The 24,336-nt window shown below is 37.2% G+C and overlaps 1 non-coding gene across 1 annotated transcript; it reads right to left on the minus strand.

The window, feature by feature from the left end:
- Positions 1–2,099: 2,099 nt before the first annotated feature.
- LOC116274311 lies at positions 2,100–2,263 on the minus strand. The gene has a single exon (XR_004182939.1). It is a non-coding gene; the product is annotated as a U1 spliceosomal RNA (small nuclear RNA).
- Between the last annotated feature and the right edge of the window lie 22,073 nt (positions 2,264–24,336).

Here is a 24,336-nt window from a genome sequence, read left to right on the forward strand (position 1 = left end):
TTCCTTTCCAATATGGATACCTTTTATTTTGTTTACTTTCCTAATTGCCCTTACTAAAGCTAACAGTATAATGTTGAGTAGAAGTGTCCAGAACAGCTTTGTCTTGTTTCACATAATAGAGGAAGAGCATTCAGTCTTACACCATTAATAAAATGTTAGTTGTGGGTGTTTTATAGATGCCCTTTAGTAGTTTGCATAAATTTATTTCTATTTCTTGTTTATTCACTGTGTTTACTGTGAAGAAGTATAGATGCTGTCAAATGCTTTTGCTGCTTATATTGGGGTGATCACGTGGTTTTTGTTCTTTATTCTGTTGATGAAGTGTGTTACATTAATTGATTTTCAAATGTTAAAACAGCTTGTATTCTTAGAATAAATCATACTTAGTTATGGAGTATAATCCTTTTAATATACTGCTTGATTTGATTTGCTAGTGTTTTGTTGAGGAACTCTGTTTCTATATTCATAAAAGACATTGATCCGTAGTTTTCTTTTCTTGTAATGTCTTTGCCTAGATTTGGTATCAGGATAATATTAGCCTCATAGAATGCATTGGAAAGTGGTCTCTCATCTTTTATTTATTGGAGGAGTTTGTGAATAATTGGTATTAACTATGTAAATATTTGATAGCATTTACCAGTGAAGTCACCTGGTCCTGGGCTTTTCTTCATGGGAATGTTGATATTACAAATTTCATCTCTTCACATGTTAGAAATCTATTCAGATTTTTTGGTGCTTCTTGAACTAGTTCATGTATTTTGTGTCTTTCTAGTTAATTAGCTGAGTTTGGCACAGGCAGTTTTGGGTGTTTATGAGATATGTGAGTAGTGATATATGATGAATTATTTGTAGAGATATATGGTGAGTTATTTAACAGAAGTTTTCTATACATTGTTGAGAATAGCCAAGTTAGTTTCTGTTCATTTTTATACATACCAATCTGCAAGCGTGTGTGAGTTTCTTCAACAGCGCTCAGTAGCTTGGGCGCGAGAGCTGGTATGGCCGATGACTTGGTAATGATGGAGCATGCTAAGATAATGACACTGGTTCTAGCAATTCTAATTTTCAAGTGGGGAAGAAGAGCTTGTGCCACAGAAGTCAGCAACTGTGGTCCCAAGAATAAGTCTCCAGAAGCATCCTTCAACTGTGCAATTAAAATTGAGGGTGGCCAATAAACAGGGCCCAGAAGAGGAAAGCCCATGGAGGAAAAGAGAGAGATCAGCAGAGTTACATTGTTCTCACCAGGGCTTTTTCGGAAGGCAAAATTCCTGTTGCGGCATGGACATCTTTATTCCATTCAATTTTTTCTTTTTTTCACCTTTCCTTTCTGTTTTTCTACTCAGGATTCTGAGAAGGAAAAAGCACTATATTTTAAGCTAGAAAAAACATGATACAGGAAATTAGGTGCTTACAGCCCTATTGGTAGGGATGATGTGCAGGTCTTCTCAAATGATGCTCTTGTGACACAGAAATGATTTTTGGGGGCAGCTACCACCTCAGAGTCTGCCCTTGTAGCTATGCTGGAGCCACCGCTATGACTGTCTCTGGATATCCAGGAAGATGGAGAATAGTCACCTGAAGATTCAATGCAAGGACTAGGATGTCATATCAAGAAATGACAATTGCCAGCATTACATCTCAACACCCAGAAAGCCGGAGAAGGAATACTAGAACAACATTGCGGGGAAACTATGTGTTTCCATAGCATTGCTTGCCAAAATCATGAGCCAAGAACCACCGAAGAATGGCCCCCTCTTTACATCTACCTTCCAAATCTCATGCAAGTGCATTTATTTGGCAAAATCTAATACACATTTAAAACTTATATGAAAGGGGGTCATGGAAATGTAATTTTTGCCTTTTCAATCAACAAATCTAGGACTCTGCCTATTAGGATCTAGAACACTAGCCTCTGCTTTGTTTTTTTTCTGTCTTTTTTCACTAAAATTCAGAAAAATTCCTAGGTCTAATATCATGCAGGGTCACCCTATTACAATACTATGGAGTTTCAGAGAAAGGAGAGCTCACATTGGGTCAGGGGATGGGAAATGCTTCATTAGAGGGTGGCATTCAAACGACACTTCTTTTTTTTTTTTCTTTAGGGGAAAGTGAGAACACAGTCTCTCACTATCACAAATTATGCAGTTTAGTTTCCCACATTTGGAGAAATTGCAGGAGTCAGCACATCCTGAGTGCAATGGATAAGCCTTGCCCTGGGAAAACCACCTTCGTGATCATGGTATCTTCTCTGCCAGCTAAGTATCAAACCATACATGAGAAGGATAGACAGCAATTAGCAGGCAGTATACTTTAATTGGAAATAAAAGACTAAGAAAATCAGTGAAGTCTGGAAAATTTTGTATTTAGAGAATATGGAATGGTTTCATATCATTAAAGCATGTATATGTTTAGGGGGATGGTGCATAACGACTTTAAAAAGTATTCTAGAAACAAGTTACTGATGCTTATAGTAAGGTTAAAAAATGTGGATATTAGCCCAAAGGACAAGTGTATTTCAACTCACACAGCATATCTGTTCAAAATAGTTTCCTGAGCCCCATTCACGAATGAATAAATCAGAATCTCTGCCAGCAGGCCTCCAAAATGTGCATTATAGCTAGCTTCCCAGATGCTGCTTATTATCACACTAAAATTTGAGAACTACTACAACAGATATCAGGAAACTATCAAATGGCCCTGCAAATTTTTGAGCAAAGAATAACCAAATTATATCTATACTTTAGGATGATTAATCTAATAGTGATAGGTATTCAAGACAAAGTAGATAAGTGTTTAAGAAGTTGATGCACCAGTCAAGGCAAGAGACAATGAAAGTTTAGATAAAAGTGGATATAAAGGACTTTTTATCCTATCATGTAAAAAATATGACGAAGTTTGGAATGTAGAATTTTATAACTCACATATAAGAGGATGAGATAAAGAAGTATCGAGGAAGACTGTGATGGTTAATATTGAGTGTCAACTTGATTGGATTGAAGGATGCCAAGTATTGTTCCTGGGTGTGCCTGTGAGGGTGTTGTCAAAGAAGATTAACATTGAAGTCAGTGAACTGGGAGAGGCAGACCTACCCTCAATCTGAGTGGGCACCATCTAATCAGCAGCCAGCACAGCTAGAATAAAGCAGGCAGAAGAAGGTGGAAGGAGCTGACTTGCTGAGTCTTCTGGTCCTCATCTGTCTCCTGCGATGGATGCTTCCTACATCGGACTCCAAGTTCTTCAGCTTTTGGACCATTGGACTTATACCAGTGGTTTGCCAGGGGCTCTCAGGCCTTCGGCCACAGACTGAAGGCTGCACTGTTGGCTTCCCTAGTTTTGAGGTTTTGGGACTTGGACTGGTTTCCTTGCTCCTCAGTTTACAGACAGCCTATTGTGGGACTTTACCTTGTGAACATATGAGTCAATATTCCTTAATAAATTCCCCTTCATATATACATCTATCCTATTAGTTTTGTCCCTCTAAAGAACTCTGACTAATACAAAGACTAAGGATTAAGTTGTGGTAGGGTTAATTAGAAATAGGGGCATCATAAGGAAAAGCCTGTTGAGCATTTAAGCAGGAGTACATGATGTATTCAGACTGAGACATGTTGAATTTTCCTATTCTGGTGGGACACCCAGAGCAAGACATTCAGCTGGCTGTCTAAAATATAAGCTGGAGTCTAAGAGCGATGTTTGAGCTGAAAATACTGATTCAACATTTATCTGGAAGAGATGATGATTGAAGCAATCTGAATGGATAACACTTGGCTCTTATCTATCCAACATAGGCCATAGGAGACAGTCACACAGAACCAGTGAATTTAATGACAAACTACAAGAATTGTCAATTGAAATCTTGTTATGATTTCTTATATTATTAAATTTATAATAGTTTACATTATGATCAGTACCTAAAATTACATTCTCTAGGCCTTAGGTTCATTTTTAAAACTATAAACATACAGCCCTTACAATGTAATTATAATGAACACATAGTATTTTTCTTGTGAAATCAAGTACAGTAACAGCTAAAGAATTGTGTCACCTGGGTCATCCTGGTCCTTACTGTTTCCAGTATCTTCTGTATTTACCTTGCAAATTCTCAGTTTTCTTTATGTGGTGCCCATTGGTTGAAAACTTTCTGAATCTTTTCATTTTGACAACTTATCTTACCATGACTTGATTGTTTGGTTACAGATTCAAGATTTGAAACCATTTTTATCTCAAGCTTGGAAAGAACTGTTATACTACCAGTATTGCTGATGCGTTCCCAATGCTGATGCTTATTCTTTTGTAACGATCTTGTTTTGTTTGTCTCTGAAAGCTTCTAGGATTTCCTTTTTATCATTAGGAGTACAAATTGTTATCAAAATGATGCTAGATTTTATTTTTCTTCTTGGCTCTTAGGGGACGCTTTCAATCTAAAGAAATCTTTCTATCTTCAGTTCAAAAAAAAAATTGTCTTCCATCATTTTCTCCTTTCTACTCCCTCAAGTGTGTCCTTATGTGATTTCTATGAATGCTATACCTACTAAATCTACCAAGTCTCTTAACTTTTCTATCATGTTTCTCATCTATTTATTTTATTATTTATCTCTGTGACTTTATCTTTCAGATTGCCAATCTTTTTCTCAACTGTGTTCTTTCTAATATTTAGCATGTATACTGAATATTTAAATTTCCAAGAACTCTTTTGTATCTTGTAATTGCTTCTTTTTTTATAGTAGTCATCTTTGTTTTATGGATCCAACTTCTTTAATACTCCTGAAGATACGAACTAGAATTTTAATTTTTTTTATTCTCTTCTCTTACCTAAATTGTTTCTTTTTCATCCAGGTGTTGGTTGTTCTGTCTGTTCATCTTGATCTGTCTCTTCCATTCTATTCATTTTCCTTCGTGTGAATTGCATCTGCAGTTTGGTTGTCCTGTTTCCCTAACAATCCTTTTGAAGAGGAGAGTAGGCTTCATAGAAAGGCATGACACTTGTCAACGGGCAGACTTCCCTGTTAGATAGGTGGCCTGGGAACAGACCAACAGACAGACAAGGCTACCATTTGACAAAATAAAGAGGGGTTTACTCTGAAGTCAAAGTGCTTTAGCCTTTTGTACCCATGGGTGCACCACCCTATCCTTTTAATTTTCCTCTGTATTATTTTGAAGGACCCCAAGATCTATTCTACTTCTTTCTCCAGATCCACCCAAACCAGAAACCTGCCTCAGGACCCAATCAATTTCTTTCAAATTATGGTATTTAGTCTATTACCTGAACTAAAAACCTCTGGGTTAGTGTTTTAAACATTTTCCACCTTCTTTTAGCTAGCAGTCATAATTATTAAAGTTAAATAACATTGTGATACTGTACCTTATATTCAGTATCAACAACAAAATTACCTTGCTTTCTTTTAAGAGACTTTTTTAGAGTAGTTTCAGATATATAAAAAAAATTGAAAGGCAAGTACAGAGTTCTAGTATGCAACCTCTTTTATATACACACAGTTCCCACTATTAGCATCTTTCATTAATGTGGTACATTTGTTACAATTGATGACCATCACCTTGCATTGTTATAGCACTTTATTTTTTATAAAAACATTTAGTTATCTCATTTAATCATCAGGTAATAGATGTCCAATAAAATATTTTTGAATCCCCATGTCTTGTGGGAGGGGCCCAGTGGGAGATAATTGAATCATGGGGGCAGTTTCTCCCATATTGTTCTCGTGGTAGTGAATCAGTCCCACAAGATCTGACTGTTTTATAAGGGGTTTCCCCCTTTTACCTGGCTCTCATTTTTCTCTTTTCTTTATTTTTTCCTTTTCTTTCTTTTCTTTTTTTTCTTTTTGAGATGGAGTCTTGCTCTGTCTCCCAGGTTGGAGTGCAGTGGCGTGATCTTGTCTCACTGCAACCCCTGCCTCCTAGGTTCAAGCAACTCTCCTGCCTTAGCCTCCCAATTAGCTTGGATTACAGGCGCCTGCCACCACGCCTGGCTACTTTTTGTATTTTTTTGGTAGAGATGGGGTTTCACCATGTTGGCCAGGCTGGTCTTGAACTCCTGACCTCAAGTGATCCACCTGCCTTGGCTTCCCAAAGTGCTGGAATTACAGGCGTGAGCCACTGCACCCAACCTCATTTTTCTATTTTCTGCTACCATGTAAAATGGGCCTTTTGCCTTCTGCCATGATTGTGAGGCCTTCCCAGCCACGTGGACCTGGGAATCCATTAAACCTCTTTTTCTTTATAAATTACCCAGTCTCCATTGTGTCTTTATTAGCAGTGTGAATACGGACTAATACTAATAATCTTCCTAGTAAGATTAGGAAGTTGTCAGAGGAAGAAAATGCTCAAATGCTGAAAGACAGATATCTTATACTATATAAATCCTCAAAAAAAAAAAAAAAAATACCCCAATAATTTTGTAACCTGTGTTTTCTGCTTTCATGAACGGGTTTCTCTTAGGCAAAAAAAAAAAAAAAAAAAAAAAAATTATCTGTTCATAGGGGTCAGATCTAAAACTTAATCCTTCATTAGGTAGGAATCCAGCTCCAATGACAGCTCAGAGTTTCATAGCATATTCCTGTCATAACTATTATTTTCTTGAATCCTTAACTCTGATGGACTTTAGAAATCAGCATGTTGAGGGGCAACCCGCTCGGGTCCCCTTCCACGCTGTGGAAGCTTTTTTTCACTCTTCACAATACATCTTGCTGCTGCTAAAAAAAAAAAGAAAAAGAAAAAGAAAAGAAAAGAAATCAGCATGTTAAGAAGATCTGCCTATTGATTGCTGAGAGGAAAAACCTTTTGTTTGCTTGCATACTGTTAACAACGAGAGGCCACTGGAGGAAAAAGAGCAATAGTCAAATAAGGAAACCACCATTATTTTCTTTTTGCACACGTTCTATATGTTTTGGGCGTATTGCAGAGTAATAAGGATTCCCCAGAAAAACTGCCTATGAGTTTTAGAACAGGTAGGCATATAAGAATAAGATGAGGCCTGAGAGAGTTGAATTGTAACAGCGTACACATAGAAGCCCACTAAAGAAGTCTTAGAGATTGTTCTTATCTTCATTTATCTTATACTTGTCAAAGAAACTTAAAACAAATTTGGTTAAAAGGAGTATGTCAACTTCATATGCTAATTACTGTCTTGTGATCCTTTTACTTATTAAGCTTCTTAATATAAGCCAAGAACTCTGACATAGCATAATGTTTAGACCCACTTTCCTAACAGAGTTGACCCTTGAACAATAAAGGTTTAAACTGCATGGGTCAACTTACATATGGATTTTCTTCCACCTGCCACTTCTGAGATGGCAAGACCAACCTCTTCTCTTCTCCTCTTCCTTAGCTTTACTCACCATGAAGATGACAAGGATGAAGACGTTTATAATAATCCACTTCCACTTAATAAACAGTAAACATATTTTCTCTTCATTTTGATTTTATAAGTAGCATTTATATTCTCTAGCTTACTTTACTGTAAAAATGTAGTATATAACACATATAACTTATGAAATATGTGTTACTTTACTGTTTATACTATTAGTGAGGCTTCTAGTTGGAGGAGTCAAAAGTTATATGCTGTATCAGTCTGTTCTCACGCTGCTATAAAGAGCTACCTGAGACTGGGTAATTTATGATGAAAAGAGGTTTAATTGACTCACAGTTCCACAATCTGTACAGGATGCATGGCTAAAAGGCCTCAGGAAACTTACAATCATGGCAGAAGATGAAGTGGAAGCAAGCACATCTTCACATGGTGGCAGAAGAGAGGGAGAGAAGGAGGAAGTGCCACACACTTTTAAACCATCGGATTTCATGAGAACTCACTCACTATCAAAAGAAAGGCAAAGGGGAAATCCACCATAATGATCCAATCAACTCCCACCAATTCCCTTCCCAACATTGGGAATGACAATTTAACATGAGTCTTGGGTGGAGACACAAAGCCAAACTATATCATATGGAAATTTTTAACTGTTTGATCAGTGATCCTTACCCCTGCATTATTGAAGGGTTAACTATAAATCTTTTTTTTTAAAAAAAACACACACACAGAAGAATATTTACTTAACACTGCAAGGAATATTTAAGAATATTTATCTTAAACAGTATCTTACTTAAGAAGGTAAAATTAGATGTGTTACTTTAAAAATCAGTGATAAAACTTTGTTCTTAAAATTCTGGCCACAGAATTAATGTATAAAATACAAATTATTAGTTACACAAAGAAAAAATACACATTTCAGTGATGCACACACATATATACATATATGTATATTTTGCAAATAACTTATATACTGAATTTATATTTACATATAGATCTTTAAAAGCTGAAAGTTTATCAAGTTAACAAGTTCAATAAGTGACTATACATTATATAAACATGGAAAATCAGTTATTTTCTAATATCCCATCATTATCCATAAAATATTTTATGAAAAAATATTAATACCTACAACAACAAGAAAATTAAATGTCATGTGATAAATTGCTTACAAGAGTCCAATTATTTAGACCATGTAGTACCCATGTCCTTTGCTATGTGACTTTGCAGTTCCTCTTTCCAAAGAGGTGAAGTCTATCCCACCTTCTCACCCCTGCTAAAATTTGGGGTGGGAAGGTGGTGATTTGTTTTGGCTAATAGAGTAAGTCTAAGGTTCTAGAGACCTTGAATATTTTTGCTTGTTGCTTTTTTGTTTCTGCCATTGCCAAACAAACAAACCTTGTCTAGCTCACTAGCCTGCTAGAAAAGGAAAGATACACAGAACAACTAAGTTGTCTCAGCCATCCAGCAAAAGCCATCTTAGATGAGGTAATACCTGGTGATCTCCAGATGTAAGTGACTGCAACCAAGATTAGCAGAGTTACCTGACCAACCAGCAGCTGACCACAGTCAAATAAGCAAACCCAGTCAAGATCACTCAAGCCAAGCACAAATTAAACAAGCCTGAGGGACTCATAAGCTAAGTAAATGTTTAATATTAAATGCCACTGAAGTTCAGCAGTTGTTACACAGCATTAGTGTGGCAATAGATAATTGATACATACTATTTAAAGACTTTACTAACATGGAAATATATATTCTTACATTTTCTAGATTTTCTAAATGGCTCTAAAAGAGTTAATACTCATATAGACTTTACTATTTGCCAGGCACTGCTCTTATTTAGACCCCATAACCGTCCTCTAGAGGAATTGCTATTATCATAGATCATTTAATAAATGAAAGTGTAACTAGTACAAAATTTTAGTTTCCCCAGATCTCACAGCTCAGTGGTGGAACTAGGATTAAAACTTTAGTAATATGGCTTCAGAAACCATGGTCTTAACCATTGCACTATAATACATTTTGGACATTTTGCTCACAAAATTAAAAATATATATTCTTTTTTATTATTATTATTATACGTTAAGTTCTAGGGTACGTATTGCACAACTTGCGGAGTTTATTATATGTACACATGTGCCATGTTGGTGTGCTGCACCCGTGCTCGTCATTTACATTGGGTATATCTCTAATGCTGTCCTCCCACTCCCGGCCACAATACAGGCGCTGTGTGAGTGTTCCCCTTTCTGTGTCCAGTGATCTCATTGTTCCAGTTCCCATCTATAAGTGAGAAAATCTCGGTGTTTGGTTTTCTGTTCTTGTGATGATGGTTTGCTGAGAATGATGGTTTCCGGCTCGTTGTAAACCTACAAGGACTGAACTCATCACTTTTTATGGATGCATAGTATTCCATGGTGTATATGTGCCACATTTTTCTTAATCCAGTCTGTCACTGATGGACATTTGGGTTGATTCAAGTCTTTGCTATTGGTAATATGGTTGCAATAAACATCACGTGTGCATGTGTCTTTATAGCAGCGCAGGTTTAATCCTTTGATTCAGGGATTCAACTTCTTCCTGGTTTAGTCTTGGAAGAGTGTAAGTGTCTATCAAATTATCCATTTCTTCTAGATTTTCTAGTTTATTTGCGTAGAGGTGTTTATAGTATTCTCTGATGGTAGTTTGTATTTCTGTGGGGTCGGTGGTGATATCCCCTTTATCATTTTTAATTGCGTCGATTTGATTCTTCTCTCTTTTCTTCTTTATTAGTCTTGCTAGCGAAAACAAAACTACTTCTGATAAACAGTGGAACAACTTTATGCAGCAGCAGAAGTGGCCTACCAATTTAGAATTGAACTACTACAATTAGACTGAACTTTGTTCCAGATGTCAGTGTAAAAAGGAATGTGGTGCAGATTTAAACTTGTTGTACAGGTAAAGAATGTACTTTTAAAAATGAAAAGCACTTAAAAATGATACTTGTGTGCTGGTAAGCTATTAAGTATATGTAGTCCAGATTGCTCACACACTTAGAATATGTTTCCATGTGCTGTTACCATATAAGTAATCCTGCTATCTGAGGTGGATATTCTCCATTTCTCTCTTCAGATTCACTCTCTAACTGACAGTTTTCCTTAGGAGGCTAACCTTTTTGGACTCCATCCAAAGGTTATTTGCCATGTGGCTTTTGGCAGGATTAGGACTATGTGAGGCACCAGCAGGAGATGAAAGGGCAGGAGGAGAATGAGGTCAAAGTATTTATAGATGGGGTATCACGTCCTTTCTGGACAGCACAGGTTACCAGTAGTTGGATTCCTCCACCAAAAGCCACAGCTCCTCTTGAGGGGCCTCTCCTATAGCTACCCCTTGTCTTCGGTGGCAAAAGACTATTTCCTATAACTCTCGCCATCCTTTTATAAATAGTCTGTCATTAAATGATCCTCAACTAGTCCATTTGAGTGTATTATTCTTGCTGGGACCCTGACTGATACACTCCCCAACCAGATTATAATGTATCTCGATATAGACACCATTTCTTATATTTTTTATCATTCTTAGCATCCAGCAGAAACACTTGCACATAAACAAAGTTCACTAGAAAGAACACTGGATGAAAAATGAGAATATCTCAGTTCCATTTTCAGTTATACCAACGTCTAGCTTCCATTAAATCTTGGATTCTTAATTGTAAAATAAGGATTCTTAATTGTAAAATAAAATAATTGTAAAATGGGTTAAGTTGGAGTAAATAATCATCTAAAGTCTGTTCTGGGAATGATGTAGAATTATTTTTTCTACACTAATAGTTGAAATTCTACCAGTAGAGACTTATTTCTCTGTGTTTGATAGGCAAGAGCTCACTTAAAAGAATGAATAATTGTTTAGCTCACAGTTAGCAAACTTTTTATATAAGGGTCAGATAGCAAATATTTGAGACTTTAATGGCCAAGAGACAAAATCAAGGTTATTATGTAGGTACTTAATACAATACAAACATATTTCCATAAAGTTTTACTGACAAAATTCAAAATATAATAATGTGAACATAGTGTTTTGTACTGTGGGTCTTCCAATGAGAAGAATGGAATTCCTTTAGGGAAAGAGTATTTCATTTTATTTTTTTTTTTTAATTTTTATTTTATTATTATTATTATACTTTAAGTTCTAGGGTACATGTGCAAAATGTGCAGATTTGTTACATATGTGTACTTGTGCCATGTTGGTGTGCTGCACCTATCAACTCGTCAGCACCCATCAACTCATCATTTATATCAGGTATAACCCCCAATGCAATCCCTCCCCCCTCCCCTCTCCCCATGATAGGCCCCGGTGTATGATGCTCCCCTTCCTGAGTCCAAGTGATCTCATTGTTCAGTTCCCACCTATGAATGAGAACATGTGGTGTTTGGTTTTCCATTCTTGCGATAGTTTGCTGCAGTTCCTTTTATTCTATACCTTATGTCCAGCTACCAAGAAAACATTACAAGACACATTAAAAGGCAAAAACCACAGTTTTTAAAGAGACAGAGAAAGCATCAAAGCCAGGCTTAGATATAGTAGAGATGTTGAAATTATTAGACTAGGAATTTAAAACAACTATGATTAGGTTACTAAGGGCTCTAATGAATACAGTGAGCAGCATGAAAGAACAGATGAGCGATATAAGCAGAGGGATAGAAATTCTAAGAAACAGCCAAAAAGTAAATGCTACAGATAAAAAAAAAAAATACTGTAAAAGAAATAAAGAATGCCTTCGATGGACTTATTGGCAGACTGGATATGCTGAATAAAGAGTCTCTATCTGAAATATATCTTAATAGAAACTGCCAGAATTGAAAAGCAAAAGGAACAAAGACGTTACATATATATATATATATATCCAAGAAGTATAGGACAACTACAAAATGTATAACTACATGTAATGGGATTTTTAGAAAAAGAAGAAAGAAAGGAACAAAAGAAATATCTAAAAAAAAATGACGGAGAATTTCCTCAAATTAGTATCAGACACCATCCACGGATCCTCAAAACTCAGAAAAAAATCCAAGCAGGATAAAAAAAAAAAAAAAAAAAAAAGGACAAAACCCTACACCTAGGCACATAATTTCAAACTATACAAGATGGAAGATAAAGAGAAAAAATCCTGGTCTATGGCCATAGCACACTGAATGTGCTTGATCTCATCTGATCTTGAAAGCTAATCAGGCAAGAGAAAGAAAGAAAGCATATTCAATTAGGAAAAGAGGAAGTCAAATTGTCCCTGTTTGCAGATGACATGATTATATATTTAGAAAACCCCATCGTCTCAGCCCAAAATCTCCTTAAGCTGATAAGCAACTTCAGCAAAGTCTCAGGATACACAATCAATGTGCAAAAATCACAACCATTCCTATACACCAAAAACAGGCAACCAGCCAAATCATTAGTAAACTCCCATTCACAATTGCTACAAAGAGAATAAAATACCTAGGAATCCAGCTTACAAGGAATATGAAGGACCTCTTCAAGGAGAACTAGAAACCACTGCTCAATGAAATAAAAGAGGACACAAACAAATGGAAGAACATTCCATACTCATGGATAGGAAGAATCAATATCGTGAAAATGGCCATACTGCCCAAGGTAATTTATAGATTCGATGCCATCCCCATCAAGCTACCAATGACTTCTTCACAGAACTTGAAAAAACTACTTTAAAGTTCATATGGAACCAAAAAAGAGCCTGCATAGCCAAGATAATCCTAAGCAAAAAGAATAAAGCTGGAGGCAGAATGCTACCTGACTTCAAACAATACTACAAGGCTACAGTAACCAAAACAGCTTGGTACTGGTACCAAAACAGATATATAGACCAACAGAACAGAACAGAGGCCTCAGAAATAACACGACACATCTACAACCATCTGATCTTTGACAAACCTGACAAAAACAAGCAATAGGGAAAGGATTCCCCATTTAATAAATGGTGCTGGGAAGACTGGCTAGCCATATGTAGAAAGCTGAAACTGGATCCCTTCCTTACACCTTATACAAAAATTAATTCAAGATGGATTAAAGACTTAAATGTTAGACCTAAAACCATAAAAACCCTAGAAGAAAACCATTCAGGATATAGGCATGGGCAAAGACTTCATTACTTTTAACACCAAAAGCAATGGCAACAAAAGCCAAAATAGACAAATAGAATCTAATTAAACTAAAGAGTTTCTGCACAGCAAAAGAAACTACCATCAGAGTGAACCAGCAACCTACAAAATGGGAGAAAAATTTTGCAGTCTACCCATCTGACAAAGGGCTAATATCCAGAATCTACAATGAACTGAAACAAATTTACAAGAACAAAACAAACAACCCCATCAAAAAGTGGGCAAAGGATATGAACAGACACTTCTCAAAAGAAGACATTTATGCAGCCATCAGACACATGAAAAAATGCTCTTCATCACTGGCCATCAGAGAAATGCAATCAAAACCACAATGAGGTACCATCTCACGCCAGTTAGAAAGGAGTTGATGGGTGCAGCACAGCAACATGGCACAAGTATGCATATGTAACAAACCTGCACGTTATGCACATGTACCCTAGAACTTAAAGTATAATAATAATAAAAAATAAATAAATAAAAGAAAAAAAAAAGTCAGGAAACAACAGATGCTGGAGAGGATATGGAGAAATAGGAAAGCTGTTACACTGTTGGTGGGAGTGTAAATTAGTTCAACCATTGTGGAAGACAGTGTGGCGATTCCTCAGGGATCTAGAACTAGAAATACCATTTGACCCAGCAATCCCATCACTGAGTATATACCCAGAGGATTATAAATCATGATACTATAAAGACACATGAACATGCATGTTTATTGCAGCACTATTCACAATAGCAAAGACTTGGCACCAACCCAAATGTCCATCAATGATAGACTGGATTAAGAAAATGTGGCACATACACAGCATGGGATACTATGCAGCCATAAAAAAAGGATGAGTTCATGTCCTTTGCAGGGAAATGGATGAAGCTGGAAACCATCATTCTCAGCAAACTATCACAAGGACAGAAAACCAAATACTGCGTTCTCAGTCATAGGTGGGAAATGAACAATGAGAACACTTGGACACAGGGCAGGGAACATCACACACTGGGGCCTGTTGTGGGGTGGGAGGCAGGAGGAGGGATAGCATTAGGAGAAATACCTAATGTAAATGACGAGTTGATAGGCACAACAAACCAACATGGCACATGTATCAAAACTGCACGTTCTGCACATGTACCCTAGAAATTAAATTTAAAAAAAAAAAAGGAAGAAAGCTAAGCAAGATTGGATTTGGTTAGTACTTGAATGGGAGACCATTAGGCAATACCAAGTGCTGTAGGCAAAAACAACAACAACAACAACAACAAAACAGCAACATCCTGAAAGCAGATAGAGGAGTAAAGAAAAAAACCCACAAAGACCACCTTACTTATAGAGAAGAAAAGATAAGAATTACATCTGCATTTTCAGAAATTAAGCAAGCTAGAAGACAGTAGGGTGAAATATTTAAAGTGTTTAGCAAAAAAACAAAAAAACTACTAACCTAGAATTCTGTAACCTGTGAAATTATCCTTCAAAAATAAAGGAGAATTAAGACAAAAATTGATCATGCAAGGATGCAGAGAAAAGAGAAAAGAGAACTCTTATACATTGTTGGTGGGAATGTAAACTAGTACATCCACTATGGAAAATACTATGGAGATTTCACAAAAAAACTAAAATAGAGTCCATTTGGTCCAGCAATCCCACTATTGGGTATCTCCTCAAATGAAAAGAAATCAATATATCAAAGGGTTACCTGTACTTACACATTTATTGCAGCACTATTCCTAATAGCAAAGATATCACCCTGTGTCTATCAACTAATGAATGGATAAAGGAAATTGTTAGGTGTATATATATACACACACATATATACACATATATGTATATTATTATGTGTATATATACATACATATATATGTGTATGTGTATATACATACACATACACAACAAAATACTATTCAACTGTAAAAATAGTGAAGTCATGTCATTTGCAGCAACATGGATGGAAATGGAGGTCATTATCTTAAGTGAAATAAGCCAGGTACAAAAAGACAAATATTGCATGTTCTCACTAATATGTGGGAGCGAAAAGATTTAATCACATAAAGGTAGAAATTGGAAAGATAGATAAGTGGGAAGGATGAAGAGAAGTGTGTTAAAGGATAAAAACATACTGTTAGAATAAATAAATTCAATGTTTGATAGCAGAGTAGGGTAACTACAGTTACACAAAAATGTATTGTACTCAGGTGTTGAACACCTTAAAACTCTGATTTGATCACTACACATTATAAAAACGTAACAAAATTTCACATAACATAAATGTGTACAAATAAAAATAATAAAGACAACTTTGAAAGTCGAAACTTATAATAAAAATAAAAATTGAAAATTGAAAAAAATAGAAACAAAGAAAAGGGACAATGGTAGATACTAATCCAACTATATCAATAATCACTTTGAATGCCAATGGTCTAAATGCACCAATTAAAAGTCAGAGATTGCTTGTAATCCCAGTACTTTGGGAGGCTGAGGCAGGCGAAACATGAGGTCAGGAGTTTAAGACCAACCTGACCAACATGGTGAAACCCTGTCTCTACTAAAAATACAAAAATTAACTGAGCATGGTGGTATGTGCCTGTAATCCCAGCTACTCAGGAGGCTGAAGCAGGAGAAGTGCTTGAACCCAGGAGGCAGAGGTTGCAGTGAGCCAAGACTGTGCCACTGCATTCCAGCCTAGGCGACAGAGTGAGAGTCTGTCTCAAAAAAAAGAAAAAAAAAAAAAGTAAAAGTCAAAGCGAATCAAGAAACAAGAACCAACCATGTGTTGTCTATTAGAAACTCACTTGAAATATAAAAACACATACAGATTAAAAGTATACTGATTCCAGACAGGACAGACTTTAGACCAAGGAAATTTATCAGAGATAAAGATAATCATTGCATAATGATAAAGGGGTCAGTTCTCCAAGAAGATATAACAATCCTTAATGTATATGTGCCCAACAACAGAGTATCAGAATACATGAGCCAAAACCTGATAGAACTTTAGTGAAAAAAAGATAAACCCACTAATAGTTAGAGATTTCAACATCCCTCTATAAGAAATGTACAGATTCAGCAAGCAGAAATCAGTAAAGATACAGTTTTACTCAATAACCCCATCAAACAGCTGGACACATCAGACATGTATAGCCTACTTCATCCAACAGCAGCCTAATACATCTACTTCTCAACATCACATGGAACTTTCACACAGATAAATCATATTCTGGGTGATAAATACACCTTAACAAATTTTCTTTTCAGTCTTTCATGCACCAGTATTGTATTGTACCTTTTCTTTTTTTTTTTTTTTTCTTTTTTTTTTTTTTTTTTTTTTTCTGGATGAATCTCACTCTGTCGCCAGGCGCTGGAGTGCAGTGGTGCATGATCTCGGCTCACTGCAAGCTCTGCCTCGGGTTCCGCCATTCTCCTGCCTCAGCCTCCCGGCTGGGACTACAGGCACCATGCCACCGGCTAGTTTTTGTATTTTTTAGTAGAGACTGGTTTCACCCTGGTAGTCAGGATGGTCCGATGCCTGACCTGAAGTAATCCCACCAGCCTCGGCCTCTGGCGGCTGGGATTTTGGGCATGAGCCACGTGCCCGGCCGTATTGTACCTTTATGTGTAGGTGTTTTTCTTTTTTTTTTATATATACTTTAAGTTCTAGGGTACATGTACTGGGATTTGGGTTTGTTACATCACATTATACATGTGCCATGTTGATTGATATGCACCATTAACTTTCATCATTTACATTAGGTATGTCCTCTATTTCCTCCCACTCCACTCCCAAAATAGGCCCGCTGTGTGATGTTCCCTTTCTGTGTCCAAGTGATCTCATTGTTTCGAATTTCCATCTATGGTGAGAACATGCAGTTTTCTGTTCTTGTGATAGTTTGCTGAGAATGATGGTTTTCCAGTTGCATCCATGTCCTACAAAGGGACACGAACTCATCCTTTTATGGATGCATGAGCCATTCCATGAATTGTATATGCCACATTTTTCTTAATCCAGTCTGTCACTGATGGATATTTGGAGTTGATTCAGTCTTTGCTATTGTGAATAGTGCTGCAATAAACATCGTGTGCATATGTCTTTATAGCAGCATGATTTATAATCACTTTGGAGTATATACCCAGTAATGGGATGAAGCTGGGTCAAATGGTATTTCTAATTCCTAGATCCTGAGGAATCACCACACTGTTTCCCACAATGGTTGAAGTAGTTTACAGTCCACCAACAGTACCAAAGATGTTCCCTATTTCTCCAGCCCCTCTCCAGCACCTGTTGTTTCCTGATTTTGTGGTCGCCATTCCTAGCACTGGTGTGAGATGGGAGTATCTCATTGTGGTTTGATTTGCATTTCTCAGATGACGAGTGATGATGAGCAATTTTTCATGTGTCTGTTGGCTGTATGAATGTGTATTCTTTTGAGAAGTGTCTGCTGTATCCTTTGCCCACTTTTGATGGGGTTGTTTGTTTTGTTCTTGTAAATTTGTTTGAGTTCTTTGTAGATTCTGGATATTAGCAGTTTGTGGAATGGGGTGGTGCAGAAACATTCTGTAGGTTGCCCTGTTCACTCTGATGGTAGTTTCTTTTGCTGTGCAGAAACTCTTTAGTTTAGATCCCATTTGAATTTTTGGCTTTAGTAATCATTGCTTTTGGTGTTTAGACATGATCCCTTGCCCATTACTATGTCTTGAATGGTATTACCCTGAGTTTTTTCTAGGGTTTTATGAATTTAGGTCCTACATTTAAGTCTCTGTCCATCTTGAATTAGTTTTCATATAAGGGGTAAGAAGGATCCAGTTTCAGCTTTTCTACTAATGGCTAGCCAATTTTCCCAGCGCCATTTATTAAATGGGAATCTTTTCCTGTTAGCTTGTTTTCAATCAGGTTTGTCCAGATCAGATGGCTGTGGGTGTGTAGTATTATTTTCTGAGGACTCTGTTCTGTTCCATAGGTCTATATCTCTGTTTTGGTACCAGTACCATGCTGTTTTGATTACTGTAGCCTTGTAGTATAGTTTGAAGTCCAGGTAGCGTGATGCCTCAGCTTTTGTTCTTTTGTGATAGGATTGTCTTGGGAATCGCGGGCTCTTTTTTGGTTCCATGAACCTTAAAACGGATTTTTAATTCTGGCTGAAGAAACTCCATTTGGTAGCTTGATGGGGATAAGCATTGAATCTATAAATTACCTTGGGCGTGTGGCCATTTTTCACAATATTGATTCTTCTATCCATGAGAGCATGGTATGTTCTTCCATTTGTTTGTGTCCTCTTCTTTTATTTCACTGAGCAGTGGTTTGCAGTTTCTCCTTGAAGAGGTCCTTTACATCCTTGTAAAGTTGGATTCCTGTTGTTTTATTTCTCTTTGAAGCAATTGTGAGATGGAAGTTCATTCATGAGTTGGCTCACTGTTTGTCTGTTACTGGTGTATAAGAATTGCTTGTGATTTCTGCACATTAATTTTTGTATCCTGAGACTTTGCTGAAGTTACACTTATCAGCTGAAGGAATTTTGGAGGCTGAGACAATGGGGTTTTCACAAGCCATACAATAATGTCATCTGCGAACGAGGGACAATTTGACTTCTTCTTTTCCTAACTGAATACCCTTGATTTCTTTCTCTTGCCTGATTGCCCTAGCCAAGAACTTCAACTTACTATGTTGAATAGGAGTGGTGAGAGGGCATCACAATCTTCTGCCAGTTTTCAAAGGGAATGCTTCCAGCTTTTGCCCATTCAGTATGATATTGGTTGTGGGTTTGTCATAAATAGCTCTTATTATTTTGAGATCACGTTCCATCAATACCGAATTTATTGAGAGTTTTAGAATGAAGGGGTGTTGAATTTTATGAAGGTCTTTCTGCATCTATTGGGGGTAATCATGTGGTTTTTGTCTTTGATTCTGTTTATATGCTGGATTACATTTATTGATTTGCGTATGTTGAACCAGCCTTGCATCCAGGGATGAAGCCCGCGTACATGGTGGATAAGCTTGTTGATTTAGCTAGTTCGGTTGCCAGTACTTTATTGAGGATTTTTGCATCGATGTTTATTAGGGATAATAGTGCAATTCTCTTTTCCATTGTTTCTACTTGAGCTTTGGTATCCCAGGATGATGTTGGCCTCATAAAAATGAGTTGGGGAGGTTCACTACTTTCCTGTGTAGGAATAGTTTCAAGAAGGAATGGGTACAGCTCCTCCTTTGTACCTCTGGTAGAATTAGGCTGTGAATCTGGCTCTGATCTGTACTTTTCTTGATTTGGTAGGATATTAATTATTGCCTCAATTTCAGATCCTGCTATTGGTCTAATAAAGGATTCAACTTCTTCCTGGTTTAGTCTTGGGAGAGTGGTGTCAGGAAATTATCCATTTCTTCTAGATTTTCTAGTTTATTTTGCATATTGGTGTTTATAGTATTCTCTGTTGGTAGTTTGTATTTCTGTGGGGTTGGTGGTGATATCCCTTTATCATTTTTATTTTGTCTATTTGATTCTTCTCTCTTTCTTCTTTATTAGTCTTGCTGCTTGTTGTCAATTTTAATTTGATCTTTTCAAAAACCAACTGGATTCATTGGGGCATTTTGGAGGGTTTTTGTGTCTCCTATCTCCCTTCATTTCTGCTCTGATCTTATTATTTCTTGCCTTCTGCTAGATTTTGAATGTGTTTATCTTGCTTCTCTAGTTCTTTAATTGTGATGTTAAGGTGTCAATTTTAGATCTTTCCTGCTGCTTTCTCTTGTGGGCATTTAGTGTTATAAATTTCCCTCTACACACTGCTTTTTAAATGTCCCAGAGAGAATCTGGTATGTTGTATCTTTGTTCTCATTGGTTTCAAAAGGCATCTTTATTTCGCCTTCATTTTGTTACGTACTCAAAGTAGTCATTCAAGAACGGGTTGTTCAGTTTCCATGTGATTAATAGTTTTGATTGAGTTTCTTAGTCCACAGGTTCTAGTTTGTTTCTACTGTGGTCTGAAGCAGTTTGTTTATAATTTGTTCCTTGTACATTTGCTGAGGTGCTTTACTTAATTATGTGGTCAATTTGGAACAATGCAATGTAGTGCTGAAAGAATGTATATTCTGTTGATTTGGGGTGGAGAGAGTTGTAGATGTCTATTAGTTCCGTTTGGTGCTGAGTTGAAGAGTTCAATTTCTGGGTATCCTTGGTAACTTTCTGTCTCGTTGATCTGTCTAATGTTGACAGTGAGGTGTTAAAGTCTCCCCATTATTATTATATAGGAGTCAGAGGTGTCTTTGTAAGTCTCTAAGGACTTGCTTTATGAATCTAGGTGCTCCTTTATTGGATTGCATATATATATATTTAGGATAGTTAGCTCTTCTTGTTGCATTAGTCCCTTTCCATTGTGGCTTCTTTGTCTTTGCAGTCTTTGATGGTTTAAGTCTGTTTTATCAGAGACTAGGATTGCAACCCTGTTCTCCATTTTGCTTGGTAGGTCATGCCATCCCTTTATTTTGAGCCTATGTGTGTCTCTGCATGTGAGATAGATATAGATACAACAAACTGATGGCGTGTCTATCAGTGGAATCAATGTGTCATCTTCCAGTCCTGTCATTGTGATATTAGCTGGTTGTTTTGTGAGTAGTTGATGTGGTTTCTTCCCTAGCATGGATGGTCTTTACATTTTGGCATGTTTTCCAATGGCTGGTACCAGTTGTTCCTTTCCATGTTTAGTGCTTCCTTCAGGAGCTCTTGAAGGGCAGGCCTGGTGGTGACAAAATCTCTAAGCATTTGTTCATCTGTAAAGGATTTTGTTTCTCCTTCACTTATGAAACTGGAAGAAAGAGTATCAATCATTGAAGATCAAATGAATGATATGAAGCGAGAAGAGAAGTGTAGAGAAAAAAGAGTAAGAATAAATGAACAAAGCCTCCAAGAAATATGGGATTATGTGAGAAAAGACCAAATCTACATCTTATTGGAGGTGTGCTGAAAGTAATGGGGAAAATGGAACCAAGTTGGAAAACACTCTGCAAGGATATCATCCAGGGAGAACTTCCCCAACCTTTGGCTGGACTTATGAAATTCCTGGGTTGAAAATTCTTTTCTTTAAGAATGTTGAATATTATTTACTCTCTTCTGGCTTGTAGAGTTTCTGCGAGAAGATCTGCTGTGAGTCTGATGGGCTTTTCTTTGTGGGTAACCCGACCTTTATCTGGCTGCCCTTAACATTTTTTCCTTCATTTTCAACTTTGGTGAATCTGACAATTATGTGTCTTGGGTTGCTCTTCTCGAGAGTCTTTGGCATTCTCTGTATTTCCTGAATTTGAATATTGGCCTGCCTTACTAGGTTGGGGAAGTTCTCCTGGATGATATCCTGCAGAGTATTTTCCAACTTGATTCTGTTTTCCCCATTACTTTCAGGCACACCAATCAGACATAGATTTGGTCTTTTCACATAATCTCATATTTCTTGGAGGCTTGTTCATTTTTTTTTTACTCTTTTTTCTCTACACTTCTCTTCTCGCTTCATTTCATTCATTTGATCTTCAATCACTGATACTCTTTCTTCCAGCTGATCAAGTCGGTCACTAAAGCTTGTGCATTTGTCACTTATTTCTCGTGTCATGGTTTTCCACTCTATCAGTTCTTTTAAGGACTTCTCTGCATTGATTATTCTAGTTATCCATTCATCCATTCTTTTTTCAAGGTTTTTGGTTTCTTTGCACTGGGTACGTAGTTCCTCCTTTAGCTCTGAGAAGTTTGATCGACTGAAGCCTTCTTCTCTCAACTCGTCAAAGTCATTCTCTGTCCAGCTTTATTCCATTGCTGGCGATGAGTTGCGTTCCTTTGGAGGGGGACATGCGCTCGATTTTTTGAATTTCCAGCTTTTCTGCACTGCTTTTTCCCCATCTTTGTCGTTTTATCTGCCTTTGGTCTTTGATGATGGTGATGTACTGATGGGGTTTTGGTGTGGGTGTTCTTTCTGTTTGTTAGTTTTCCTTCTAACAGTCAGGACCCTCAGTTGCAGGTCTGTTGGAGTTTGCTTGAGGTCCACTTCAGACCCTGTTTGCCTGGGTATCAGCAGCAGAGGCTGCAGAAGATAGAATATTGCTGAACAGTGAGTGTTGCTGTCTGATTCTTGCTCTGGAAGCTTCGTCTCAGAGGTGTACCCAGCTGTGTGAGGTGTGAGGTGTTGGTCTGCACCTAGTGGGGGATGTCTCCCAGTTAAGCTACTCAGGGGTCAGGGACCCACTTGAGCAGGCAGTCTGTCCGTTCTCAGAACTCAGCTTCATGGGAGAACCACTGCTTTCTCTTCAAAGCTGTCAGATGGGGACATTTACATCTGCAGGGGTTTCACTGCTGCTTTTGTTTAGCTATGCCTACAGGGCTGGAGTCTACAGAGGCAGGCAGGCCTCCGCTGAGCTGCGGTGAGCCATCCAATTTGAGCTTCCTGGTGGCTTTGTTTACCCTACTTAAGCCTCATGTGTGGTGAAGCCCTCCCCAGCCTCACTGCCTTGCAGTTAGATCTCAGACTGCTGTGCCACTGGCATGGGAGGCTCTATGGGCATGGGGACCCTCTGGATCAGGTGTGGGATATAATCTCCTGGTGTGCCCATTTCCTAAGACCCTTGTTAGAAAGCACAGTATTAGGGTGGGGAGTTACCCGATTTTTCCAGGTGTTGTGTGTCTCGAGGTTTCCTTGAAACAGGAAGGAATTCCCTACCTTGCACTTCCCAGGTGAGGCGTGCCTCGCCCTTCAGCCTTAACAGGCCGCTGACCAACATGCCCCAGTGAGATGAACCCGGTACCTCCAGTTGAAATGCAGAAATCACCTGTCTTCTGTGTCGCTCATGCTGGGAGCTGAAGGCTGGAGCTGTTCCTATTTGGCCATCTTGGGCGCCCCCAGTAACAAATTTAAAAGAATAGAAATTATGCATTGTCTGTTTTCCAAGCACAATATAATTAAAGTGGAAACCAATAACAGAAAAAGAGCTAGAAAAATCTCAAAATACTTGGAGATTAAAAAACACACTCCTAAACAATACACAGATCAATGAAGAAATCTTGAGAGAAATTTAAAAATACTTTGAACTAAAGGAAAATTAAAACTTAACGTCAAAATTTTGCAAGATGCAGTGAAAGCAGTGCTTAAGATAAATTTAAAGCGCTGAATGCATAAATTTAAAAAACTAAAAATAAAAAATTAATTACCTAAACATCCACCTTAGAGAACTAGAAAAAAAGAGCAAATTAAGTTCAAAGTAACCAGAAAAAATAATAAAAATAGAGCAGAGATCAATGAAGTTGAAAGGAGAAAATCAATAGAGAAAATTAACAAAACCAAGAGCTATAATAGTTCTTTGGAAAGATGAATAAAACTGATAAACTTCTAGCCAGGCTAAGAAAAATATTAGAAGATACAAATCATTAATATGAGAAATGAAAGCTGGGACATCATTAAAGAGCCCATGGACATTAAATGCATAATAGACAATGCAATAAAAAACTCTACTCCCCAAAATTTGATAACGTATATAAAATGAACCAATTCCTTGAAAGACACTATCTGTAAAAATTCACACAATCTGAAGAGAAAATAGATTCAAAAATCCTCAACAACATATCAGCAAATCTGATCCAACAATGTGTTTAAAAATTATACATCATGACTAAGTGAGATTTATTCCAGGTAAGAAAAGCTGATTCAACACTGGAAAATCAACTAATATGACCCTTCATATCAACAAGCTGAAAAAAAAAATCACATGATTATATCAATAGATGCAGAAAAAGCATTTGACAAACTCCACCACCCATTCATGATTTTAAAAAAAATTTCTCAGTAAACTGGGAATGGCGGGGAACTTCTTCAAATTGATAAAGGATATCTACAAAAAACTGGAAGTCCTAGCCAAGCACTCA

The sequence above is a fragment of the Papio anubis genome, chromosome 3 (genome assembly GCF_008728515.1).
Source record: "Papio anubis isolate 15944 chromosome 3, Panubis1.0, whole genome shotgun sequence".
NCBI lineage: Eukaryota > Metazoa > Chordata > Mammalia > Primates > Cercopithecidae > Papio > Papio anubis.